The 25,859-nt window shown below is 32.8% G+C and overlaps 1 pseudogene; it reads left to right on the forward strand.

The window, feature by feature from the left end:
• Window positions 1-4,773: 4,773 nt before the first annotated feature.
• The window catches only part of LOC130647666 (laminin-like protein epi-1), a 29,901-nt pseudogene continuing 8,815 nt past the window's right edge, over window positions 4,774-25,859 (forward strand).

Below are 25,859 nucleotides of genomic sequence, written 5' to 3' on the forward strand. Positions count from 1 at the left end.
TACATTTTTATGGAAACATGTACAACAACTCACTTCGTTCCCGAGGGGTTCTTTTCTATTTTGAGGCTCTGACATTAGAAAACAAATTCAGGGGACGGCAATCTCGTCCCCAGGGTCTTGTGGTCCCTGAGCGGCTAAACTTTATCAACAAGGCAATATGCCCTGGGAACGAGGTTGCAGGGACGCATGTACAAGTAAGCGACACAAAGTGTTATGAAGATTGGGACAGGACCTTTCCGTCCGATATTAAAAAAAAAACAAGCTTCTGGGGCGAGGTTGACTGTAGGCCGGTTATAAACCCCACGCTTCAGTATCTAATCTATCTCCAAATTTTTTTTAAAACGAATATCTATAATATTTCAGTTGAATAACACATTTGAATAAAATTTCAGTAATAAAAATCAACATTTTGGTGAAACACAGATAATGAAGTAAAATTAACTTTACTCCAGCATCATTTTTAACGTCTTTATTTCTCTCATCTCTTTACTTCTCTCGAAAACCAAGGCGTTTCCTGGTTTTCGAGTCGCACCTGTAACTTGATTTGACAGAAACGTAACAAACTTACCTTGATTTAGGAAAGATAACTTAATATTGTTATCTTACCAGCCATCTTTTACGGATTAAAGAATATACAGTCCGCCAGTGCAAAGTTCTCGTGATATTTACATCAGGTTTATGCTCAAAATTTTATTTTAAAGAGGAATTGTTGAATCTGAATATTTTTGGTGAAAGATTATAGTAGTTTAGCTATAAAATCGTGACAAGTGTGTTATAACGGAAAAAATATGGATATAAAGTCTGAAAATAACTTTTAATGTTTTGTTTTTACTTTAAATCAACTAACAAATGAACTTTGATGATTACAAATGAAGAAAAGATAACAAACACACAGCGGAGTTTTCTTTCTGAATATAAGACGAAACGTTTTCTTTAAAGTTTCTTGAAAGCATTTTCTACTTTCTCTGTAATAGCTTGAGCATTCTCAATAGCTTTAACCAGTTAATTATCATTTCCTTGTCACCTTAAATCTATGACCCATTTTACATATGTAAAGGTTTTCTCACTAAAAGGAGAAGAGAAACCTTTACATCAGAAGATGTACTTCTTATGTTGAGTTTTTTGAAATTTAACTTCCCATCTGAATGTTATGCCTTTTTTGCAGCTTTTGCAGCTTTGTTGACGCTTAGGTCTTGACTAGCCTAGGTCCAGTGGTTAAAACTTGTTACGTATGTAGTGTGGTAGGATTGCGACTCACAGTGCTCTCAAATTATTCTTCTTCTACCCCATGAACGTATGTATCCATTATAATCATTGACGTTTGCTATTTTGGGTGTCCCATGTTTTCTTTGATCTCATTTAAATATTAACTTGTAGAAATGCTCAGTAGCTCTCAATTGATTTGATTAGTGGTTATAAGCCATGCCTATTATTCATATACTAGTCGTTAGCCCGTGGAAAAATCCACGGGGTCGCCCGTCCTTTAAATTTACCGGTCGCAACAAAGTGGACACAAACATATCGCATTTGGTATTGGTGCGCATTTTAAAAATTTTGTGTTTCCGTTACGGGACGCGGCTTTCGCGTAGACAGACAGACAGACGACGGCTATTATTAAAGAGAAGTTTTAGAGTATACGTGGCATGAAAATTACGTAAAAATAGAATTATTGAAGGTTTGTATTTTAAGTTTAAAAAAACGTTAAATTTAGCTAGGAGTTCAAGAATAAAAAAGCAGATATATATATATTTTTTTTAGGACAAGATTGCTTCTCGTGGCTATCACTTTTTCAAAGAGATCTTCTGGACCTTTTAATACATTTGCTGCGCCACATAACATTCTTCGCTATTTTTTTTAGGAAGTTTCACTCTAGCTTGCGCGTGGGAGTAATATAGGTTAAAATTGTTTACTATGACTGGTACTGGCTGGTGGATAACGCCAACGACTGATGAAATACAAAATAATAAATTCACATGTAGTATTCTAAATAAAAAAACTGTACTGATGTAAAAGAATCCATCATACAAATCGATAACAACTTCTTAACAACTTTAATGCACCAAGTAGTTCAATATTCCATTAATTGAGTTTAAAGTGTTGCTTAAGCCTCAAGTTCTCTATTTTTCACACAAGATGTGCATCATATCCAATAATTTGCAGTGACAACACTGTTCCCTTTGTTTAGACGGTGGATGGTGTTAATATTATTATATTTGTTTATCATTTTTTAACTTGCTAGAGTTTTAATATTACTTAAATCGTGTTTCCAGAAAGTCAAACCAAATCAACTAATGATACATAAACAAGGCGAGACTTTGTGTATGGTCAAGCAAAAAAAGAAATAAGCTGAAACGTTCTAGTTAATTGATTTACATCTCAATTTCGAGACGAGATTATTTCAATGTGGGATCTACTAGAATTATTTCTAAGGCCTATTTTATGATTAAAATGGTTGCAAAGCCTGCTGACTTGTAGCTAGTGGCTGCTTTAAACATTGACATGTATATTTTTTTCTGTTGCACAAAAAGTAAACACAACATCAGGAAAACTTGGTGGAGCATAATGGCAAAGATAATCTATTAAGAATGGTAACAGAAAATTTTTCTTAACAATATTCTCTGGTCGGTCTAGTTTCACAATAAAATAGTTTTTTTTTTATTTATATAATGACTGAGAGATAACAACGGATTAATACGCAATACTTCCACCAAGCATAAATTTCCTCATTAGTGAGCCACCCCAATCTTTGAGCTGTCTATACAAGTTTCGGTGCCAACGTTAGGATATCATGTCATAGCCATGCACTCTTTCTAGTGAGCAGGAAAATTGAGCGAGAAAAGTCAAGCCACATAATTTAGATGTTTACGTAATTATGACCACTGTCACTGTTCTAACGAAAGCGTAATGAAGCATTTGCATCACAGTTTGTATAACTTAAAGATCGCAAATAATTTCTTGCTGCAAATAAAAGTTTTTGAAAAAAAAAAACTTACGAACATTACGAAAAGTCAACGAAAAGGATGAAATCTCAAAAGCAACGAAACCTCAATAGCAATTTTGGAACCCGTACTGTTCATCCTGTTTTTTGACAATCTATTTGAAATTCTTAAGCACTCTTTGATGCCATCATGTATGCCGATGACATAGTCTCTTTGTTACAGGGAAAGATACATATATCATTGAGTCCCGTTTATAATCGGACATAAAAAGAATACGATTGGTGTGGTGAGAACGAAATCTTACTCAATCTAAAACCTGGAAAAACGGAATGTATGCTTTTCGATGCTGCAAAAATCTTCAACTGCAGCCAACAACGTTGAACGTGACATATGGATTCCAGCAACATACATTTTACCATGTCATACAAATATCTTGGTAACACTCTGGAACCATACCTGAATCTGAACGAAAATTTTGACAATACCTTCAAGAAAGCCACAAATAAAGTATGCCTCTTAAGAAAAATTTGACCAAAGTCTCAGCTACAGCTATCTACAGAAGTATGATACAGCCTATTGTTACATACTGTTGTTTTGTAAAACTGACCATCTATAAAACTAAACGCTTAAAACTGTCACAACTTTACCTTAGAGCTTGTATAATCATTGACTACGGTGGAAACCTACACGACAAATACCATCTTGTAATTCGTTACTTCTTACTAGAGTCTGTATGTTTCTACGAAAATTGATTAACGGAGACGTATGTGAGAACTACGTGAACTTTTTTAATTTAATTAATCATACCAAGCAAACAAGAAACAACAAGATCTCGTTAAAACTGCCGAAAGTAAGTCTCGAGTTCGGAGGAGCGTCATTATTTTATTACACTGGTTCTTTTATTTATAACAAACTTCCTATAAATATCCGAAATCGAACAAATTTTAATATGAATAAAATCTTAATTAGGACTCATTTCAATTGCTCCTAATTCTTTATTGTTGTTTATTCTAAATTCTTTGTGGTAGTTTCTACTCTACCCTCAGTCATATTTTTTTCATTTTTCCGCTTTTTCCCGTTTAATCCTTCTATTTTGTTCTATTTTCTTTTTTCTTCTCAAACATCAAATTTTAATTTTTGACAATTTTATTTTTCACAGGACCCATATTGACAACCGAATTGTACATGTATATACTTGCATATAATCTGAATTGGCAATCAATAAAATAAAATAAATAAATAAATGAAAAAAATAAGAAGCACAACTTTCCTATGATGACAAAAATTCTTGTAAGCTACCCCAAATTAGATAGCGAACATTCTCCTGGAAACGAACAACAAATCACAATGGATGATGATGATAAAATTAATAAGAGAGTGAAATAAAAAATATACAAAAAAATTAGATATTTTTTTCGTTATCTGAAAACCAACATTTGTAGGGGAGTGTCTAATTTTCTCCGATTTACAATTACCCTGGTTTTTTTATCTCCAAAATCACCATTACATTTTCTTTAAAATTGTTATTAAAATACAAATTGTGAAAAAATCTTTTTTGAAGCAACAACATACCAAAGTTTCATTAGGCGGGAGATTTATACTGCGAACTCCGAAGACTTTTTGTCTCTTATCGGCGTAGCTTATTGATGGTTCCGATATGCAAAAAGAGAGAAATGATGACGGCCATCAATCTTGTTCTGCAAAAGGATTTTTAAAAAATTCTCGGTCCCCTTTTCTGCTTCACGACCCCGTGCTAATAGTGCTCCATAGCTAACCGTGTGCGGGGCGCCTAACTCCAAAAAAACAAATCTCAGCTGATCCCGATTGATCCAACGGATGAGAAATCTGAGGATGGCAGATAAACAGCTGTTACTAAATATTTTGCTTTTTTACACCGTCATCTCTTGTTTTGGGTCGAATGTTAGTTGTCTATTTATTAGGAATATTACAGCAAAAAAGACATGCGGTTCACCAGCGGAGCAATATTTTGAAAGTTGGCAAGGTTTGGAAATTTTAACTTCATGAATTTTAACCAGGTATCTCAAGCAGCAGCTCGGTGTGATTACTACTCCAATTATGTTTTTTGTTGTAGCTAGCTAAATAGCTGCAGAAGTTCCTGCAGCCTTTTTCCTAAGTTAATTGTTGTTGAAGCTTTTGTTGCTAACCATACATTTCACCTGCTTTCCCAGACACTAGACAGATTTCTTTGTTTATATTTTTTTGTGAAGCATATGGGACCATATTTTCTTGCTAGAAGTATGACATTCACATACTTTATTGTGGAAATGCTAGACGTATGTGAGTGTCACAAATTGCTGGTCAGCAGACATTAAGTGAAGCAAACATTAAGTGAAGTGCACAGCAGCATCTCAACATACAATTTTTTATTGACGATGGAGGTTGATAACAACTTTTACATAGAGCTAGAAAGATATATAGATGTGCATATTTTACATAGCTAGCCTCACAGATATGAGGGATATATACCCTGCCTATTATTCCTATAAGTCCTGAAAAAGTAAGCTACTTTCTATTTATGCTAGCTAACACCCTGGGTCCTGATTGTTTGCTAATTTTCAAGCAAATACAGCATCACTTTAGCCTATTACAGTCTCTCGTTTTGACAGATTTCAAATTAACTATATACAGTGCTGTATTCGCCTTCTACAGTCTTTTTTGACAGTTGTCAAGTGAACTATAGCAGCTTTTTAGTATCATCCAGTTCCCGTTTCAGTAGTTTACAAAAATTTCTGTTGCAGCAAATTGTATCTTTATTTTACAATTTCTCATGTGAATCTTTTTGGATTATTGCATGGTTGCATGCAAAAACAGTTTGAACAATAAGTTCTTGGATCTATTCATCTTTTAGCCATGTATTTATTTTCTCTAGTAAAAGGTTCTCTAGTAAAAGATTTAAAGATTTAACCCATGAAAATCATGTCTTATTAGAAAATAGCTGTAAAATATCAGCAATGACATTTCTCTTGCCTGCTTTACCCCTTTTTGATGCCTTATTGAACTTGTTCTATTGAAATTTGACCGTTCGTTGTTTGTATATGTTTATATAGTCTCTATATGTTTAAGCTCTCAGACTGACTTTTTGGCCTTAAAAGTTTTGACTCCATAAACTTGCCAAATCCATGTTACATTTAAAATCATCTTCTTTGAGAGGTTATCCAAGGATAAATGAAAAACGAAAGCAAAAATTGAATTCCAGCAGTATTATGTTTTTCTTTGTTGGCCAATTATAAATGTCAACTTCAAAAAAGCTTTGATATTTGCTTTACCTAAGACATTTTTTTACAAATTATATGCAATCAATGTTTAATGTTTAATCTTATCTAATGTAATGTTAATTTTTTTAGCACAACATGAAAACCAGTTAGTTTCATTAATACCAAATTCTTAATGCAAACATAATAGACTTAATTATGCAGCCGTGAACGTGATGTCTGAATGTGATGTCTAAACAGCCCTTCTGTGTTACTTTAAACTTTTGTTTATATTTAGTGTACTTGCTACCTGTGAATCGAATACCATTTTTGTGCAACGCATCAAGTATAGCCAATAGTCTTCCAATTACAAATGCAATTGATGGTCGCTTTAGCACATTTTGGCAGTCGACAGCAGGTGTAGATGTTGCAGAGATAGTGATTGACATGCAAACTATGTCACAAAAGGTTTCATATTTTTTAAGAATTATCAACTAATATAGACACCTTCACAAATATTAAAATATTTGTGAATTTTTTTACCAAACTTTAATAGAATTATAACAGCTCAACTTTTTTTTCAGGACAATTGCTTTTAAATTTAAATTTAAAGGCTTTAGGCTGGACTTAAAAATATATATGTTTGCCATAACCCAGGTGAGGGTTTCAGCACTGACCCGGCCGTTCAGTTGGGATTTTGTTTTATTTTTATTTTTAAAGTATGTTTAGCTACGATATATTTTTCTTATATTTTAAGAGAATGTACTAAATAAGTGCCACCAAAAACACAAAGCTTCTGAATCCCGCAATCAAAATCGGTCGGTGTTATTACGAAAAACATAAGGGTGATGCATTAGAAAGGGGTAACTATAGAGGTTTGAAGTTGGTTGATCAAGTAATGAAAGTTATTGAAAGAGTGATTGATAAGTTACTTAGAGAAAGAATTGATATAGATAAGATGCAATTTGGTTTTGTTCCAGGGCGTGGCACAACAGATGCAATATTTTTACTCAGACAGCTTCAGGAAAAGTATTTAGGAAAGAGAAAGAATCTCTATTTTGCCTTTGTAGATTTAGAGAAAGCTTTTGATAGAGTGCCACGTAAAGTTATTTGGTGGGCTATGAGAAAATTAGGTGTGGATGAGTGGCTAGTTATGATGGTTCAGTCTATGTACAGCAATGCTAGAAGTCGTGTCAGGATTAACGATTCACTTAGTGATGAATTTAGTGTAAAATATTGGTGTACATCAGGGTTCTGTACTTAGTCCTTTGTTGTTTATTCTAGTCTTAGAAGCGCTGTCGATGGAGTTCAGAACAGGTTGTCCATGGGAGTTATTGTATGCAGATGATTTGGTTCTCATAGCAGAGTCGATGGAAGAATTAGTTGAAAAGTTTGAGAAGTGGAAGAAAGGACTAGAAGAGAAAGGGCTGAAGGTAAACACAGCAAAGTCTAAAGTCATGATAAGTAGCATTGCAGCCAAGTGTGACCTTGTAGTTGGAAAGTGGCCTTGTGGAGTTTGCAGGAAAGGGGTTGGTAGTAACTCAATTTTTTGTCAGACTTGCAAGCATTGGGTACATAAGAAGTGCAGTAGTATTAGTGGAAGGTTAAGAGCTGACATACAGTTTGTATGCAAGTGTTGCAAAGGTGAGATTATAGAGAATGAAGTATTTCCAGCTTTAATGATGTACAACAGTGGCTCGTTAGAGATAGTTAAGAACTTCTGTTACTTAGGTGATATGTTGGGCAGTGAAGGGGGTGTTGGAAGAAGTGTTACTTGCAGGATAGGTTCTGCTTGGAAAAAGTTTAGAGAGTTACTTCCTTTACTGACTAGCAGAGTCCTGTCAATTGAGGTAAAAGGTAGGTTGTATGAGGCCTGTGTAAGAAGTGTTATGTTGTACGGTAGTGAGACATGGGCAGTGAAGCAGGAAGATCTTGACCGTTTAGAAAGGAATGATATGAGAATGGTTAGGTGGATGTGTAATGCCAGTCTGAGAGACAGAAAGAGTTCAGATGAGCTAAGAAGCAGGCTAAGTCTCCGTAGAATTAAAGATGTTATCCAGATAAGAAGATTGAATTGGCTGGGGCACTTGGAAAGAATGGAGGAGGATAATTGGGTAAGAAAGTGTAGAGACTTGATAGTTCCTGGGGCAAAGCCCAGAGGCAGACCGAGAAAGACTTGGCAGGAGGTTATAAGGACAGACTTGATAGAGAGGAAGTTGAGTTTAGATCTAACACAGTCTAGATCAGATTGGAAGAGGGTCATTAATATACCCCGTCCAACCCATGCTAGCATGGAAAACGGACGTTAAGCCGAGAATGATGATGATGATGATGTAAGGTATAGAGAACATTAAAGTCAGCATCTTTCCTTCATGCTGACACTTTTATGCCTGCATTACACTGAGACTCGAACAAAAGACAGAAGACCATTTTGGTCATTCTGACCTTTATCGTCACAGAGAATACTGCGAGAAAAGTGTGCACCCATGCAAGTTACAAATAACCAGAACATGGGAGAGGTTAGGTGTCCTGTACCTTAATACAGCTTTCAGACGAATGTTCTTGTGATGTAATACAAAAGAAAAAAAACATGTTGAATAAAGTTTATAAAATCTCTATAAAAGGGGAAAGAGAAATCAAAAATGTCTAGAAATATATTTAATGCCAAAAACATATAGCAAATATGCCAACACATCGTCGCGTTCAATGTTGTTTCAACTTTGATTTGTTAATACGTTTTACAAAATTCATTTTTAATTGGGTTTTGTTTTAAGGATGGCTTTCCTGCATCTGTGTGAAGAAAAAAAATTGTTTGTAATGGTCACCTAAAAAAACTTTTCCGCCCGGCGCTATATTATTGACCCAGTAGGGCGACACCAAACCCAACTATTTTTAAGTCCAGCCTTATTTTGTATATTTTCTATAGCATTTTGAGTTCGGCCTGTAAATTTTTAAAAACATATATATAAAATTATTTTCCACAGTTTAAAAAACATATTAATTAAATTATGCTTAATTATTATCTAGTTATTGTTTGTGTATAATATTTCGCTGACATTCGGATCATCCCAGCGTCCTGGTCAAATCAAATATATGCGATCTTATGATGGTGGACTCTCTTACCAGCCATGGCACTACCTTGTATCGATTGGATCTCAATGTAGATCTATTTTCAAGACCAGACTTATTCCAGGTCCATTTGCTGTCGACACTGTTGTATGCTCAACATTTCGCCGATTGATCCCAAAAAGTGCAAATGAAACTGTAAGAGTAAACACCTGTTTAGAGGAAATCCAAGGTGTGAAGTGCAGCTTGTTTCATTGTAGTCTCGCTAGAAGAATCTCTTTTATTTGCAAGATATTTTCAGATTTAACCATCTTGTGTCTTCTCATCTTGGTGTTTCTTTAAATAATATCTGTAGTTTATTTGCATATATTTTTAAACCTACTTCATGTATGCACTAAAAATTTTCAAAATTCCTAAAAGATATAACCAAATTATTTAATATTTTTGTATGACAAGCAAAAATCTAAGCCTATAAAAACCGTTGACATGAAAAAAAAGCCTCAGCCTTAAAAATGTCCAAACAGTAGGGACTAAATAAAAACGGTGTTGTGACAGTATTAAGCTGCAGAATAACACAATGACCTAAATAATCTAAACATGTTTTTTGAATTAGATCTCTTGGTCACTGTAACTTTAAATTCTTGCTAGCATTGTTTTACACAGGTTTTTGTTGATCTGTTGGGTGGACGTGGAAGTAGTAATAATCTTCAGGTAAGATATAAGCTTCATAATGCCACTTTGCATTAAGGATGCACCAAATAGTGATGTCTAAGATTTTTCACATTCTAACGACCAGTATATTTCAAGGACTATAGGTTTTTTAATGAATGTAATAAGGACAGTTCTCAAAACAGGCAGATATATTTTCTTTAAAAAATATGATTTACAATATAGCCTTAAAAATGTCCAGACAGTTAATTTTGCGATTTGGATCAAGTCATACATGTTGGAACTTACTGCATGATATAGTACGTTTAACCAAGTCATTTTGACCCTATATGAGAAAAGCAACTTCTTAATATCTGTACCTAAATTAATTAAACGTACATAAATCAAATAAATCTGTTAAAAATTTATAACAACCTTTTTATTCCTTCCTTCCAGAAAATTGTTTTAGCACAGGAGGTATAATAAATGGGTTGCTTTTAGAAACAAACACAACATAGCGGACACAGTCAACGTGATATAAATCTAGTATCAACCTCTAAAGTCATTTTTATTATGCATATTATTGCATTTAGAACTGGCTGAATGCATCTCATATCAAGCTTGTATTTAGTGGATTGCATCGTTTGTTTGACAGATTATCTCATCGTTGGGTAAGCTTGTATAGTATTATGACAAGAGAAAAATTTATCTCCTTTATTTTTACAAATTGTCCAGGTTATACACTGTAAAATGTTTCTAAAGATTAATAAATTGTTTTGCTTATGAAAACTTTAATTAGTCTAAACGATTGATAACAAGTCGGGCTTAAATTGTTCTTTATGGCATAAGTATGAATTGTGTTAATTTTTTATCTTTGTGAGCATTGGTTCTTTAAGATCAAATGGTACCACAGTCATTACCATGACAGTGTTAATGAGGATATTTTGTTAGGCAAATTACTAGCGTGCTGTGATTTTGGTGGTGATCGAAATAGGATAGATGTAACAGTTAATAGAACACAAAATAAAAAAATAAAAAATGCTGTTTGTAGAGCAAGTGTGCAAACATTTGGCATTCATGTTTTTGCTTTTATGTTTAGTCAAATTTGTTTTCGAAGAAAAAAGGTTAACAGCTTTTTAAATTGAAAAATAAATCTAAAAAAGTGATGTTGTGAAAACAAAATAAAAGTGTATATTTAAGAAATAATATTCACATTATTTCTTTTCATCAATTTAAGAATAATATGAAATAAAGTTTAGCCTAAAAAAGCTTGTTGCAGTACCATCTGGTAACATCACAATTAAACAAAGTATATGCAAACCATGTTGGATTTAAAACAATACCTAATAAAAAAAATTGGGGGGATGGAATTTGAACATGTAAAAGTGCAAGAATTTTTATGCCACGTTTTTTGTGAACAAAATTAAAGTCATTATATATCAATGTTTTTTTTTTTTAATAAAAGATCCCAACATTTGATGAAAAACAACCTGGCAGATTATTTTTAATTCTAATTTTTTTAGTCTAAATTTTGTCCTTAAAGGGAACCCGAGGTATAAAATGATGTTGGACTTATATTATAGAGCTTAAAAAGTTAGCTAACAAGTATTTTTAATTTTAATCTCTTTTTGTTCTCAAGATACTCACATTTAATTATGCTGCATGAATTATGATGTCATATTTCAGTAATAGCAAATTTAGACATTTTCTGTCATCAGTAATTTTAGACCTGTTAAGGGGTGTGCATTCAAACTTTTTCAATGCATAGATATTATAAAGATTAATTGATTTACATAAAATTTTTTGTCAAAATGACACTCACTTGCTTGTCCCAGGCCTCTTATTTTTTTGCTGACGACTCAATAACTCAGGATCTGCAACTTGGTTTGCAATCAAATTTTGTGGGTAAGCTTGTATAAGCCCTATATGTTTACTCACAAAATTTGATTGCAAACCGACATGCAGATCCCAAGTTATGAGTTCGTATGACATCATAATTTATGCAACGTAATTAAATCTGAAATTCTTTAAATGTGAATATCTTGAGAATAAAAAGAGCTTTTTTTAAAGAGAAGGAATTGTTAACCAACTTTTTCTATAATATTAGTCCAACATCGTTTTATACCTTAGGTTCCCTTTAGGCAAACTATGGCTACATATAAACCTTCTACGGTACCATTTGATTGTTTCAAGCAAATTACAGCACTTTATGCATTATATGTATGAATTGATAAATTTAAATGCACATCCCTTAACGCTTCTAAAATTACTAATGACAAAAAATGTCAAAATTTGCTATTACTTAAATATGACATCATAATTTATGCAACGTAATTAAATCTAAAATTCTTTAAATGTGAATATCTTGAGAATAAAAAGAGCTTTTTAAAAAAATATGAATTGTTAACCAATTTTGAAGCTCTATAATATAAATCCAACATCGTTTTATACGTTAGGTTCCCTTTAACCAAAATTTTTACTAAAATGTTTAAAAACAATGACAACTTCTGTCACGAAAACACATCATTTTTAACATATTATTTTTAGCATCATTACACTGTTCGGGAGGTCAAAATATCTGCTTCATGTTTTTGCAATGGACATGCGTCATCCTGTGATAAAAATGCAAATACTGGTGATTATATATGTGCTTGCGAAAACAATGCATGTGGAAATCAGTGTGAAACGTGCTGTCCAAAGTTTAACCAAAAGAGGTGGAGAAAGGGAAGGAAAAATCCATTTGAGGTCGATGCTCTGTCACAGTGTGAAGGTATATACATAAAACATTAAATATATGATCTGTACATAAACCGTATCAGAAGAACAATGATTATGGAAATCAAAGGAAACAAGTATGAAAACAAAAAGCTACCGATATGCCGTAAATTTAAATTTGTAATTGAAGTGAAAGATTTTACTGTGTAAAGAACAAAAATAATCAATTTTTACTGCTTAATCTTGGGGTTTAGAAATTTAGTCATGTTTAACTTCTCAACATTTTCTGTCCTTTTTTTTGCAGATGCTTATGCTTTTATAGTTCTAATTGTTTTTAGTTCCCAAATTCCAGTATTGATGAAAAATATTATCTTTTCATTTCTATCATATTATCTTTTCATTCCTCTATATTATTGTCATTGCAAAGTCGTTTTGATTTTGACTGTTCACTTCTGATTTGCAATATTTTTTGTAGATACGCTAAGGTTTTTTTTCACTATTTTTTTTTAGAATGCAATTGTCATAACCATAGCAACATTTGCGTGTACAATCAAACAATTGCTGATCAAAAATTGAGTATTGATATCCATGGAAAATACAGAGGGGGAGGAGTATGTTTGGAGTGTTTACATAACACCACCGGGATCAATTGCCAAGTTTGTAAAGATTTTTTCTACCATCCAAAAAATGTCAGTTTATCAAGTGCAAATACATGCATACCATGTGGGTGTAACAAATATGGTGTCCGGAATGTCTCTATCAAGAAATATCTTGATTGTGTTCGCAGTGAAGATGTAAATATAGGAAACATGGAGCCTGGTGAATGTTTCTGTAAAGAAAATGTACACCACCGAAGTTGTAACACATGCAAGCCTGGTTTTTTCAATTTGACTGATGTAAATTTAGAAGGATGTCAAAGTTGTGAGTGCTTCTTGGATGGAACTGTAAACGCAAGCATAACATGTGCCTCTCTGACTGGTCAGTGCAACTGCAAACAATTTTCCACTGGACGACAATGCAGTGAATGCTTAGATGGCTATTATAACTTAACTCAAGGTAACATTAATGGTTGTCAAAATTGTTTATGTAACCTGGGTGCCAGCCAAAGTTCTGTTTGTGATAAATTCAGTGGTGTATGTAGGTGCCATGCTAATACCATATATGGGGAGAAATGTCAGCTTATAAGTCCTGGTTTCTACTACCCTTCTGTGCATTTTATACAAGATGATACTCTAATTAGAACAAATAGAATTATAATGAGCTGGCAAGGACAAGTGAATATACCAAGCACTTTTCATTCAAAAAACGAATTTCGTTTTGTTTATGTATGTAACAGTTCTGAAGATGCCATAGGGTTTGTTACTACTTTCAACGAAACACAAACATATACCGGAGGGTATGTTTCACTTAAGAAACAATGCAACAACTGCTATATTTCAACATCTCGTAGTTTTGTTTTGTATCCTGGCTTGTGGACAGTAGATGTGGTGTTTCCGAGCATTGCAACTTAGGGAATTGTTTCATGTAATAAGGTTATTGGGATTCCTAGAGAATTTTACTCCCCAACATCACTTCGAAATCTTACCGAATTTAAGAAACATTGCAATTTAATTTCTAATAACATGACACATAAAATCTGTAAGGATGCTATTTACACTTTAACCATGGATTATTTACATGAACCCATGCAATGCAACTGCAACATGATGGGATCTGTAAACATGTCTTGTGAGAAATACAAAGGGCAGTGTTATTGTAAATTGGGTGTAACTGGAAAACATTGTGACAAGTGTAAACCAGGATTCTATAATTTTACTAATACTGGATGTACACCATGCAACTGTTTTAGTGGTACCTTGATTTGTGATTCAGTAACAGGGCAATGTGAATGCCCTCCTAACACCAAAGGAAAGATGTGTGATGCTTGTGCGCCAATGCATTGGAACTTAACGAAACATGCAGGGTGTGAACCATGTAATTGTAGTGCTGTAGGAGCAACTAGTGGACATTGCAACACTACAACAGGCCAATGTGAATGTAAAATAGGCGTTGAAGGCCAGCAATGTTCAGCATGTGTTGATGGTTTTACTGAGTTTTCTTCCAATGGATGTCAGTCGTGTAACTGCTCATTGATTGGGAGTTTGTTTCCAACGTGTGACAAAAACAATGGTCAGTGCTTATGCAAGAAGTTAACAACGGGACAATTTTGTGACCAATGCGTGGCCGGTACTTTTCATTTGTCAACAAAGAACAAAGATGGTTGCTTAGAATGTTCGTGCATGGGAGTAACAAAAAATTGTTCCATGGCAAATGGATATTTTGTAAGAAGGAAATTATCAACTGCTCAATGGAAAGTTGGATTATTGGATGGTACGTGTTTAAATCTTTTACTCTATAATGAAACCAGATCATACCCAGACATGCTGCTGCTAATGATTTCGGCTGCCATTTTAAACCATACTGAACCCTTGTTTTGGATATCAAATGAAGATTTTTTTTATGGGAGTGCAGTAAATAGTTATGGTGGTGCAATTGAATTCTTTTTGGAGTTTGAATTACTGCCTACACAATCTATGCAGGCTGTTACAGGGAGAATTATTCTAAAGGTAATTTGGTTATCAATATTTTTATCGTTAATCTGCAGCTCAAATTAACCGTTTGCAGACCGTATGACATTGTTTTTTAAGGCTTAGAACCATATATTTGATCTATAGGAATGTATATTACAAGAAATAATTATGGCTATTGTTTATTATTCTGTTACTAATATATTTTATATTACACCATATTTTTTTACATAGAATTCAATGAACGAGATGATTGAGCTAGCATATGATTCCTTGCAAAGAAATCAACTTTCTAAAATAAAAATCATTTTACAGAAAAACTTATGGTGGAGTGCAAAATTAAATAGGACACTTCCACGTACTGAGCTTTTAATTTTTTTGTCAAAACCCATTCAAGTATTTATATCTGCTTCTCCATTATTACATTCAAATTTCGGTTACACAATACGATTTGGACCTGTCTCTTTCACAGCTTTACAAGAGAATCAAATAATTCAGGAATCTGTTGATATTGAAAAATGTAATTGCCCAAAAGGCTATGAAGGTTTTTCCTGCGAAGTTTGCCAAAATGGCTATTTCCATTCGAGTAAGGCTAATGAATCTTATGTTGGGACTTGTATCCAATGTCGATGTCATAATCATGCAAAACTCTGTGATAAAACATCTGGTATATGTTTTAATTGTGCTAATAACACAACTGGAAAGCAATGTGAATTATGTGCCCCTGGATTTTATGGCAACGCTTCTGTGGGAAATGTTGATGATTGTCAGCCATGTCCTTGCAAAGCTCCCTCTGCAGCATCATCAGTATGCCATGAGAGCCGAAATGGACAAGTCACGTGTTTAAATTGTTCTATTGGATATGAGGGTGCAATGTGTGAGCAGTGTTCCACAGGATTCTTCCGCTCAGGATCGCATTGTATGCCATGCCAATGTAACAACAATTCGTTTGTGTGCACCAAAACAAAAGGTGTTTGTTACAACTGTGCTAACAATACAACAGGGAAGCATTGTGAAGTTTGTGATGATGGATGGTATGGGAATGCAACAATACAAAATTGCAATGGTGAGTGATTTCTGTAATCTTTGCATTCGAAAACAGGAAACGTGACAAATTTACATTTCTTTATTATATACATGTTATTTCAATGTAATTACAGATCGAGCACAAATTTATAGTTTGAGTTTAAGACTTTTTCATTTTTAACGCCATTTATATTTGAAAGTTCATTCATTGTCACTTTATAGCTTCAAATAGAAATGTGGAATGCAGTGGATACGTGGATAATTTAAGCTGTGTTGCCTAAGTATATTTTGACTTGATTGCGCTGGTTGGCAACCAAATACGGTCTTTACGTTGCAAAGGGGAAAATTACAAATTTTTTTAATGACAGCATTATAATCAAGCAAAACTGGCATTATCATGGGCAAGATCCTAAACTTTGCGCTAGACAATAAATGAACACTCAAATATAGGTGGCCTTGTTAATTCTTTTGCAAATGTAGTTAAAAACTCATTGTTGTAACATTTTCATAAAAGTGGGTAAATCAGAGCGACATTTAACTGTAAATTTCAATTTCTCTATGTTATAGAATGCGGTTGTCATAAGAATGGTTCACGCAGTAATACGTGTGATTCATCAGGGCTGTGCACATGTTTAAAAAATGTGATTGGAAACAAGTGTACTAAATGTGCTGTAAGTTAAAGTTTGTAAAAACTACTTTTCAGAAGCAGACAAATGTATTTAGATTTATTTATTGATGCTTAGCATTGCATAACTTTGTAAATTTACAATCTCAATGTGTTGTTTGGTGAAATTTTTAAAACGTTGTTAGATCTTTTACCAATTTATTCTTTAGCCAAACACGTATGGACTGAATAATATTTCAGGTTGTACATCCTGTGAATGTAATGTGCATGGATCATTAAGTCTACAGTGTGACTCACTTGGTCAGTGTTTATGCCTCAATGATTCAACTGGTAAAAAATGTGACCAATGCACACATGGTCTTTGGGGTCTCCCTTTATCGAAATGTGATGGTATGATAAGTTTAGTTTCGTTTGCACTTTTATAAAATGTTTGTCCTTTTAAAATAGACACTAACAGAACATTTTTAATCTTTTTTGACAAATTATTTATGATGGAAATCTGCTGTAATATGCTAAGAGAATAATTTAATCTTCGCCTAGGGTGTCATTGCAATTCTACTGGTTCAGTCAACCGGTCATGTTCGTCCCTGTCTGGTCAATGCAATTGTAAGAGTGGAGTGGGTCAACGACAGTGTGATACATGCTTGAAGCAGCACACAAATTTTTCAAGAACTGGCTGCGATGGTAAGGATATTTATATTTTTCTGAAGTACGTAGGAGACAAAATTCCAAACCAACTTTAACTTCATTCACTATTTTTAACCATTTAAGCTTTACTATTATGGAAAATAGACTCTAAGTTGTTAATGATGGTGATGATGTTGAAGCTAGTTTTTTTTTCACATAATTTAGGCATGAAAATGTAACAACTAATTATGTTTTCCTGTTGTAGCTTGTCCAAACTGTACACAGTTACTTCAGCTAAAAGTTGACAAGTTGATGTTCAAAGTTGTTACATTGCGAAACAGTTCTAAAGAGCTTTCTATGTTGTCACAAACAAGCGAAAGTCTTCAAAACGTAACAAAAGCATTGAAAAAAGCTGAGGTGGGTATAATGGTTCCAATAGCTGTTTTTATCTCAGTGATTTATGATGCACAGAAAGAACTGCACCACCACTGCACCTTAACTCCCTTAATTTTGCGTCCCTATACAAAGGTGAAAATTAAAGTAGCACACAAAATAAGCTGGGGCACAGAATATTCTTTCCTTGTACAATTAAATTCGCTTTAAGAATAATCTAATAAATCCTTGAACTGTTGAGTGACTTTCAAACTAGTGTACATGTTTTTCATAAATGTTAACGTTTTTTTCTGTGAAATGTGCCAGTTAGAAAATCTCTAACTATAAATTTTGCAATAAAGCTGAACAATTACTTCCTGTAGATTATAAGCCACAAAACTGTGGTTTTAAAGTGCATTGTAGATTTCTTCATTTTTTAAAAAAAGATTTTCCAACTTTTAGATCCTGAAAGTTAGGTTTAATCAACAAATCAATTCACTTCAAACAAAGATTGACAAATTTAATACAGAAAATAATTCCACGACCAATCTTGAATTGCAGGTACGTAGGAATAAGCTGGTACAAAGATATTTAATACCAAATGCGAAATTGTTATATAACCTGAGATGTTAAACTTTGAAAATGTGTTTTTGTGTTTTTAAAACTTCAAAATGTCTTTTGATTTCGGCCCAGGCTTTAGGGATTGTAGGATGCATTTTACGGTTGTTGATAACACATTAGAAATCTTCTAATTTAAAAAGAGTTTTTGTATCATCGTAGGTCTCACATCTTCTTGCAAACATGTCAGCTCATGCTAATACTACTCAAGTCGAAATGAACCGACTCAATGCAATCAAAGAAAATGCTAGTCATGCATTACGTCAGATTTTAAGTAAGTTTTTGGTGTGATATTGATGTTTATCGTGGTAAAATCATATGATCAATACTTTTTAGCTTTTCCATTAGAAATCCAGATTTTGCACATTTTGAAGCCTTTATTTTAATTCTTAAATTCCCTAGATAATGTTTTGGTGTGATTTTTACTCAAATTCAATTAAACTTTTAGATCTTAATCAATCAATCAATTCAGTAATTCACACTCTTGATGCTTCTTATGACCAAACCTTGGTATGGTTGGTGGACATGCCATCTCTCATTAATAGAACCACAAATGTTGCCGTGAACGCAGGAAAACTTAAGCTCAGCTTAACCAAACCAAAAGGTATTGTTGATGAAGTTCATCAAAATGTAACAATGAATGCTGAGATGTCAATGCACCAGTCATCAAATTCATCCAATATAACAACACTCTATCAAAGCATAGCAACGCAACACAACAAACTGAATGCTGATTTTAGAGACATGAAGAATATGGAAACAGAGTTGCAGAGAAATTTTACTGTTGTATTGGACATAATTAAAGAAACTGAAGTAATTTTGATAATTTCGTTTAAAATTTATCATGCAAATCAAACATTTTCCTTAAAAAAATACATCTTTATAATTCCTTATTTGCAATAATTATTTTTATTTTTAACAATTAGCTGTTGGACTTAATTCTAGTAAAAATCAAATACGACATAAATTGACCACCACAAAAATTAATGAGCTTAAAAGTCATGCAAGTGTAAGTGTAATGGGAAAGCCGTCAAAGGGTAAAGAATAATCCCTTAATGTTGACTTTTGTAATTGTATCCAATATTTTTAGAATACACTTTTACTTAACGATGCTACCATTATGGAGACCCAAACATTTTTGAACAATGCAACAAGAAACGTGGAAGTTGTGAATACTTCTTTAGTCGAGGTAGAAAGTGCCATTCAGGTAGATGAATTCTTACAGTTTTATATTGATGTTGGAATAAAGTCTATTACACTTGTTTATTTTTTCACTGTCACAAAGTCTAATTTATAATTTCTTTTATAAACAGATAATCAACAAATCTCTCTGTTGTGGCAATGGAACCCTTGTGAAAGGATTTCATGCATTGAATCAGTCAATGGCGAACGCTGAAAACGATGCACTTGGTAAAGAAGTAACAAGTTCTGTTCTTCAAAAAGCACGCATTATGTTGGCTACTTCTGAAAATTTAAAAAGGTAATTTTCATTAAAGTGTGTCATTGGACTCCAGAAAGGTTGTGTAAGGATACGAATGGAAGACAAGTGTGAAATGGATCAGTTGAAAAAGAAGAATTTATTATTGAGAAAAGTGCTTGCAGAAGTGACCGAAGAAAAAAAGATATTTCTTAATTAGATTTTGTTTTCGGTACACAAAGAATTTACAAAAATTTTAATTTATGAACTGAAAATTACAAATGAAGTAAATTCAAATTCATTATCTGGCCATACCTATGGCAATCGACCAGAATAAGTATTGTTCCGGCTCAAATTTCCTACCTAAGCTAAAATAGTCAGCAAAGTCAGGATTCCTTGTAAAAGTAAAAGGTTGGTGTTAGTAGGTTACTGATACGATTTTTTAATAATCCTGTTGATGACATACCAATGTAATGGAAATTCAATTTATGTAAAAAAAAGCTAAAAACATTAATACATTTTTACTTAGTGTATTCAAAGATGCAAGAAAACATGGCGAAAAAGCAGTGTTAGCCATCAAATTACACCATTCTATATTTGCAGTCATCAACCAATCTAAATTTCTTACAAGTCTTACAAATGAAACTCTTCAGAATATACTACGAATGGTAAGTTTACTGTAAACCTCATTTAGTGGTGTGCTACACAGTGAGATTTCCTCAGGGGTTAATTAAAATTACGTTGGGCATTTTGGTCTTTGTAGGTAATATTTAGGTTGATTAAAAAGCCTGATATGTCAAAGTGGACCTATAAAATCTAGAACGACTTCCACCATATATTTTTTTTGTTTCGTTCTATATCAGGCACCTAAATTGGATGTCCCTAAAAACGTTTACCGAATTCTAAATTGATCTAGCCCCTGGTCTTTAACTCAATTTTCTCTCCAAATTTTTTAGTTGTTTTTTTTATTTTCAAATTTCTTTTAATTAACATGATGATAGACAAAATTTTAGGAGATCCCCATAATCGATAGGAAGGTCTCTTACGTATCTCCCGAAATATGGCCTACTAAACTATCATTTTTAAGAAATGAATAAGCTTGTATAACTGTCAAGGAGAACCAAAAACATTATTTTATTTGCATTTAAAAAATTGAATAATGTACAACTAAACTGTTAAAGTAAATAAAATTTGTTTATTTTGTTTACAGTGAAATGTTTAGACTTCTTGACCTTTCAATTTTTGTCTCATAAAAACCCATTTGTCTAATTTTCATAATAATAGTTATTTCGGAATTGTATGTAAATAAAAATTTTCGTGTAACATAAATCTCTTTCTTGCTAAAGGAGGGTATTTACCGAGCACAGGTGTTTTCTAAGGGAATTGACAGTAAGAGTTGTGTTCAGTTAGCTATCATACTGGGCCTATGAGAATGTTGTCTTTGACACTAAAAACATTTTTCTATGCGCGAGTTTTGTTGCAATTTTTTTTTGTGCCAAAAATTATTTTTTTTGTTTAAGATCTCACAGCACAATGGCAAGAAACTTTCTGCGATAATATACGATGCCAGTGTAGAAAGCCGATTTTTATTTGCAAATATGGTGTCCAGATCTGAGATTATTGGAAGTGAGTGCAACATATTCTATATTTATTCCGTAACAACTTCCTCAAGATGTAAAATTGAAGCGTATGCTATGTAGATAACTGAATTTAGAATTTTAGTTTATTTCTGTGATGTCTTTTCTGTAATGCACCTGTGGCTTAAGACCTCAATTTTAAGTTGTTGTTTTTTTTCAACCTTAGCTGTGATTTTTTAGATCTTGCGCAAAATATTTCTTTACTGAATTCCTCTATGAACAACGCAAGCCAAATCTGGACCTTTACACGCTTACTCCATTCAGAAGTTTTAAACACTACTGACAATAATAACATTGCATTGGACGAATTATGGTTTCGTGTACGGAAACTCACGAACGTCACTAATCAGACCACACATATAATTGATGAGTTAAATGACACAAACAGTATTATAAACAACATAACAAATCTGGAAGTTGAAACGATACATCTCAACACAACTGCAACCAACAGCACTATGTTGTTTAATGAAGCTAAGTGGAAAGGTTATAAATTTATCTATAGTATCTTGTTGAAAATTGGAGGGAGAAGGGGTTCTGTTTTCTTACAATCACCATATCCCTATCCTCTTTAAAAAACAGAAATTAATCAAGACGAATAACGAACCCCTGTTTAAGCAAGTTTGTTTTAATCTTCTTGTCTGCATTGTAATAATATCTTTTTTTTTAAATGGTATTTCATATATGCATTAAACATTTTACACGAGCAAGAGTTTTAATTAATGGAAAACCTTAGAACCATATCCCAAACATATAGTGAAGGATAGAAAGTGTCTCTAGGCTAGTGATCCGCTGCCACTATAATATTTATTTCACAATTTTTAGTCAATTTTGTTTCCGATAAGTTAAAGAACACTTCAGTGATTATCAATCATGTTGATCAATCGATGCAATTCATTCAACAGTTCAACAAAACTAAAGAATCGCTGGAGGCTAGGCTAATACTTTTGAGAAAGAAACTTGCAGATTTGAAACAAATTGCTAATAGGGTATGTTTGTTATGCATTTAAATATATTTTTGTCGGAAATTTATCAATTTCCTACCGCATATTGGAATTTGATAATGGAGATATCCGAAATTTATCAATTTCCTATCGCTTATTTGAAAAGTCATTATTTTGCAGTTCACCAATGATTTGAAAACATATCGTTAAACTATTTTTTTATTCATTTTGATATCAAGTTAATTTTGAAATATTAATTTTTATAGAAAGCTGTTAACATTGACAATTACTTTGTACCTATCATAAAAATTCAATTATCATTCTTTTCAAATACCATCCAACGAAAACAATGTTTAGTTCGTTAGCAAAAATTCTTTTTGGTCATTTTCATTAGTTCTGACATTGACAAAATGGAATCATTTTTAAACGCTAATATTTTGTATTCCATTGTTTTTGTATTTTTTTTGTTATTTATTGTTTACTGTTTACTATCGAAAATCATTGACATTTTTTGTATCATTCTACACAGAATGTAACTTGGTCACACTTAATTTTTAATTCTTATATAGTTTATAAAATTTTTTTGCCATCTATGGACTGGAAATTCTTTTGCTTTTCCAAAGTGTTCATCCGATTGCAAATTTAGCACTATGTAATTGTATGACCTTGCATTTTAAAAAAATATTTTCAACCTAGGATTTTAATATAGTTTTTGGATGTTAGTTTATTTGAATATTTGATTAGAGCAATGGAACTTCACCACTGAACAATCATTCAAGCAGTATTCATGCAATCATTCATGCTTCCAGCCTACATTTACAATAAATTACATTTGAGCTCTAGACCGATAACCACATGCGCGTGGAACCACCAGGAATAAGCCTATAATCCCTGTACCGCAAAAAAGCCCTTAACAATTAAACCACGAGTGAACTACACATGTGGATTAGAATTATTATTGTTTTTTTAGATTAACGTGCCACTCCATATCAGTAACCGAAGTATACACAAAACGATACCCAATGTTAGCTTTTCACAAGATAGTATGGAGATTCAGGTGGAGTTTAGAACAAATGATATAAATGCTGTGTTGCTCGAACTGAAAGATAAGAATAATGTGAGTATTTTTCAAATTACTTAATTTCAAAAAAGTACAGGACTTTTTTACATGCAGGAACCTAGCAAATAAATGCAACAAACACATTTTAACTTGATATATATAACATAAATTTACCAATTAAATGCTCTAGTTAAAGTTTTGAAATTGAACTAATAATTTCCATATTTAATGATGATTCGCTCGAATTTCTTTTGCACGTTTTCATTCCCATGAACTTGGAAAGACTAAAAATTATTTTACGTTTATGAATTTAAACTTTATGTACTTAAAAATCAATTCTTCTGTAATTGTAATCTTAATTTGTTATGACTATCGTGATGATCAAAAGAATTGTATTTTTTTATTTCCCACAGAAACATAATTGGGCTAGGCTTGAAATTCTCAATTCTCGTGTTGTTGTGGATTACTCAACCACGTATGGAAACTTTTCAATTGTGAATTGGGAAGTGGGTGCATCGCATAACCATTGGAAGAGAGCGCATTTCTCGAGGTAAACTTTGTTTTCTTTTAGTTAACTGTCGTCTGTTGGAGCTTAAAAACCTCAAAAACCTTGAGATGTGACTGTAAAAAGCATGAGTATTCATCATTCGCAAAAACATTGAAGTTCTTATAAATATTTCTGTCCAAATATTGTGTTTGACACTGTCATTTTTGTGTGTTTTTAACATAACAGTACTTATATAATTTTCTTGTGTGTATGTGTGGACCAGAACCTTGAAATATCGCAAAATTGGAATATCGCAAAATTGAAATATCGCAAAATAGTAAAAAAACCTTGAAAAACACCCAAAAAGGCAGAAATACCTTGAAAATCATGAAATTCTTAAAAAAGAATTAGCAGAGACCCTGCTCAATTAACTTTTTTTAGATGATCATAGTTCTTGTAGAGGTTTCAAATCAAGCTTAATGTAAAATGAATATCAAATCAAATTGTTTATTTTTAGGCTAAATACCTCTTCTCGTCTCACTGTGACATCATTTGCAGACGATCTCACCCGCACATATGGTCGTTTCAAAGTTTATGACACCCCCGTGAAGAATTCTTTCCAATCAACTACATTAGAAGTAAACATCGGAGGCCTGGTAATAAATTTTTGATATTACAGTATTTGTGTTAGTAGATTTTAGTATATTTTGTTTATGGTTGTCAAAATAAAACTACAAAGAGAATTTCCCCACACATGAAATCGGTTGAGTTGAATTCCAGGCGTGTGGTCTATTAGTGCTCGTTGAATACTTGAAAAATCTGAAATGTTTGCGTCATATTTGAAAATTGCAGGAAAAACCTGAAAAAAAATTTAGGGAAATAGAATTTTGTTTTTATAAAAACACAAGATCTCTTGACTTGAGGCTCTCATAATATCTAATCTTTCATAATATAAAAAAGTAAATCGAAAGATTGACAAGGATCTTGCTTAAAAGAATTTTCTGGGTAAAAAACTGAGGTATGACTCCATAAATTTCTCCATTAAATTTCTTTTCAGTCACAGATACATCCAAATTTTCAATTTGTTCCTAGCAAGCACGATTAAGTTGGTGAAGATTTTATTTTTTTTTACAAAATAAGAATGATTCCGTTTCTTTTGATGAAGGCTTCGACAAGGGGAAACTGAACATTTTGAATAAACTCGAGGAAATGGACCTTACCTGTTTTGTTGCAGTTGTTGCAATCTTTAGCGCTTTTGTTGTCACAAACCTATTGGTTATTGCTTGGAGTTGATAAATGTTTTTTTTGCGAGCAAAACATATTTTAGCAGAACGTTATATAGTTTTTTTTTTGAAGAATTAAACTTCAGAAAATTAGTTGAAATAATTTTTATATTATTTATATACCAAACTATTTATCAAATTTTAGATACCGTGAATGACAGCATAAGCCTTGGGTTCTCATGAAGTTGTTTGCCTTTAAGATAAACGGCACTTAACTATATGGAGCGTTTATTTTAGCTGGATGCTGACTAGAAATTTAAAAACAAGATTACTGTTTATTTTCCTGACGCTTTTAAGTAACTTTCATATCTCAAAAGAAATTAAAATAACAGAACGGTTTTGTCATGGACTTCTTTGTCCGAGTCTAGTATCATGAGATCAGGGTCCTAACAGCGATGTCATTTTTTATCAATCTTTGCAATGTCTTCTTATCTGAGCACGTGAAATGACACCTAACCCCTCTCTTCGTCTAAACTTTGCGCTCACTTAAAGGAAGCACTTAGGTGAGTGCTTGAATACTTCCTCTGTTTAAAAAAAATAGCATAAAAAAATACACATGATCTTTCTGTAGCTCCTATAAGGATATTCACTAGATCCAGTCTGTAGCCTCTCTATT

Source organism: Hydractinia symbiolongicarpus, chromosome 1 (genome assembly GCF_029227915.1).
Source record: "Hydractinia symbiolongicarpus strain clone_291-10 chromosome 1, HSymV2.1, whole genome shotgun sequence".
Classification (NCBI taxonomy): domain Eukaryota; kingdom Metazoa; phylum Cnidaria; class Hydrozoa; order Anthoathecata; family Hydractiniidae; genus Hydractinia; species Hydractinia symbiolongicarpus.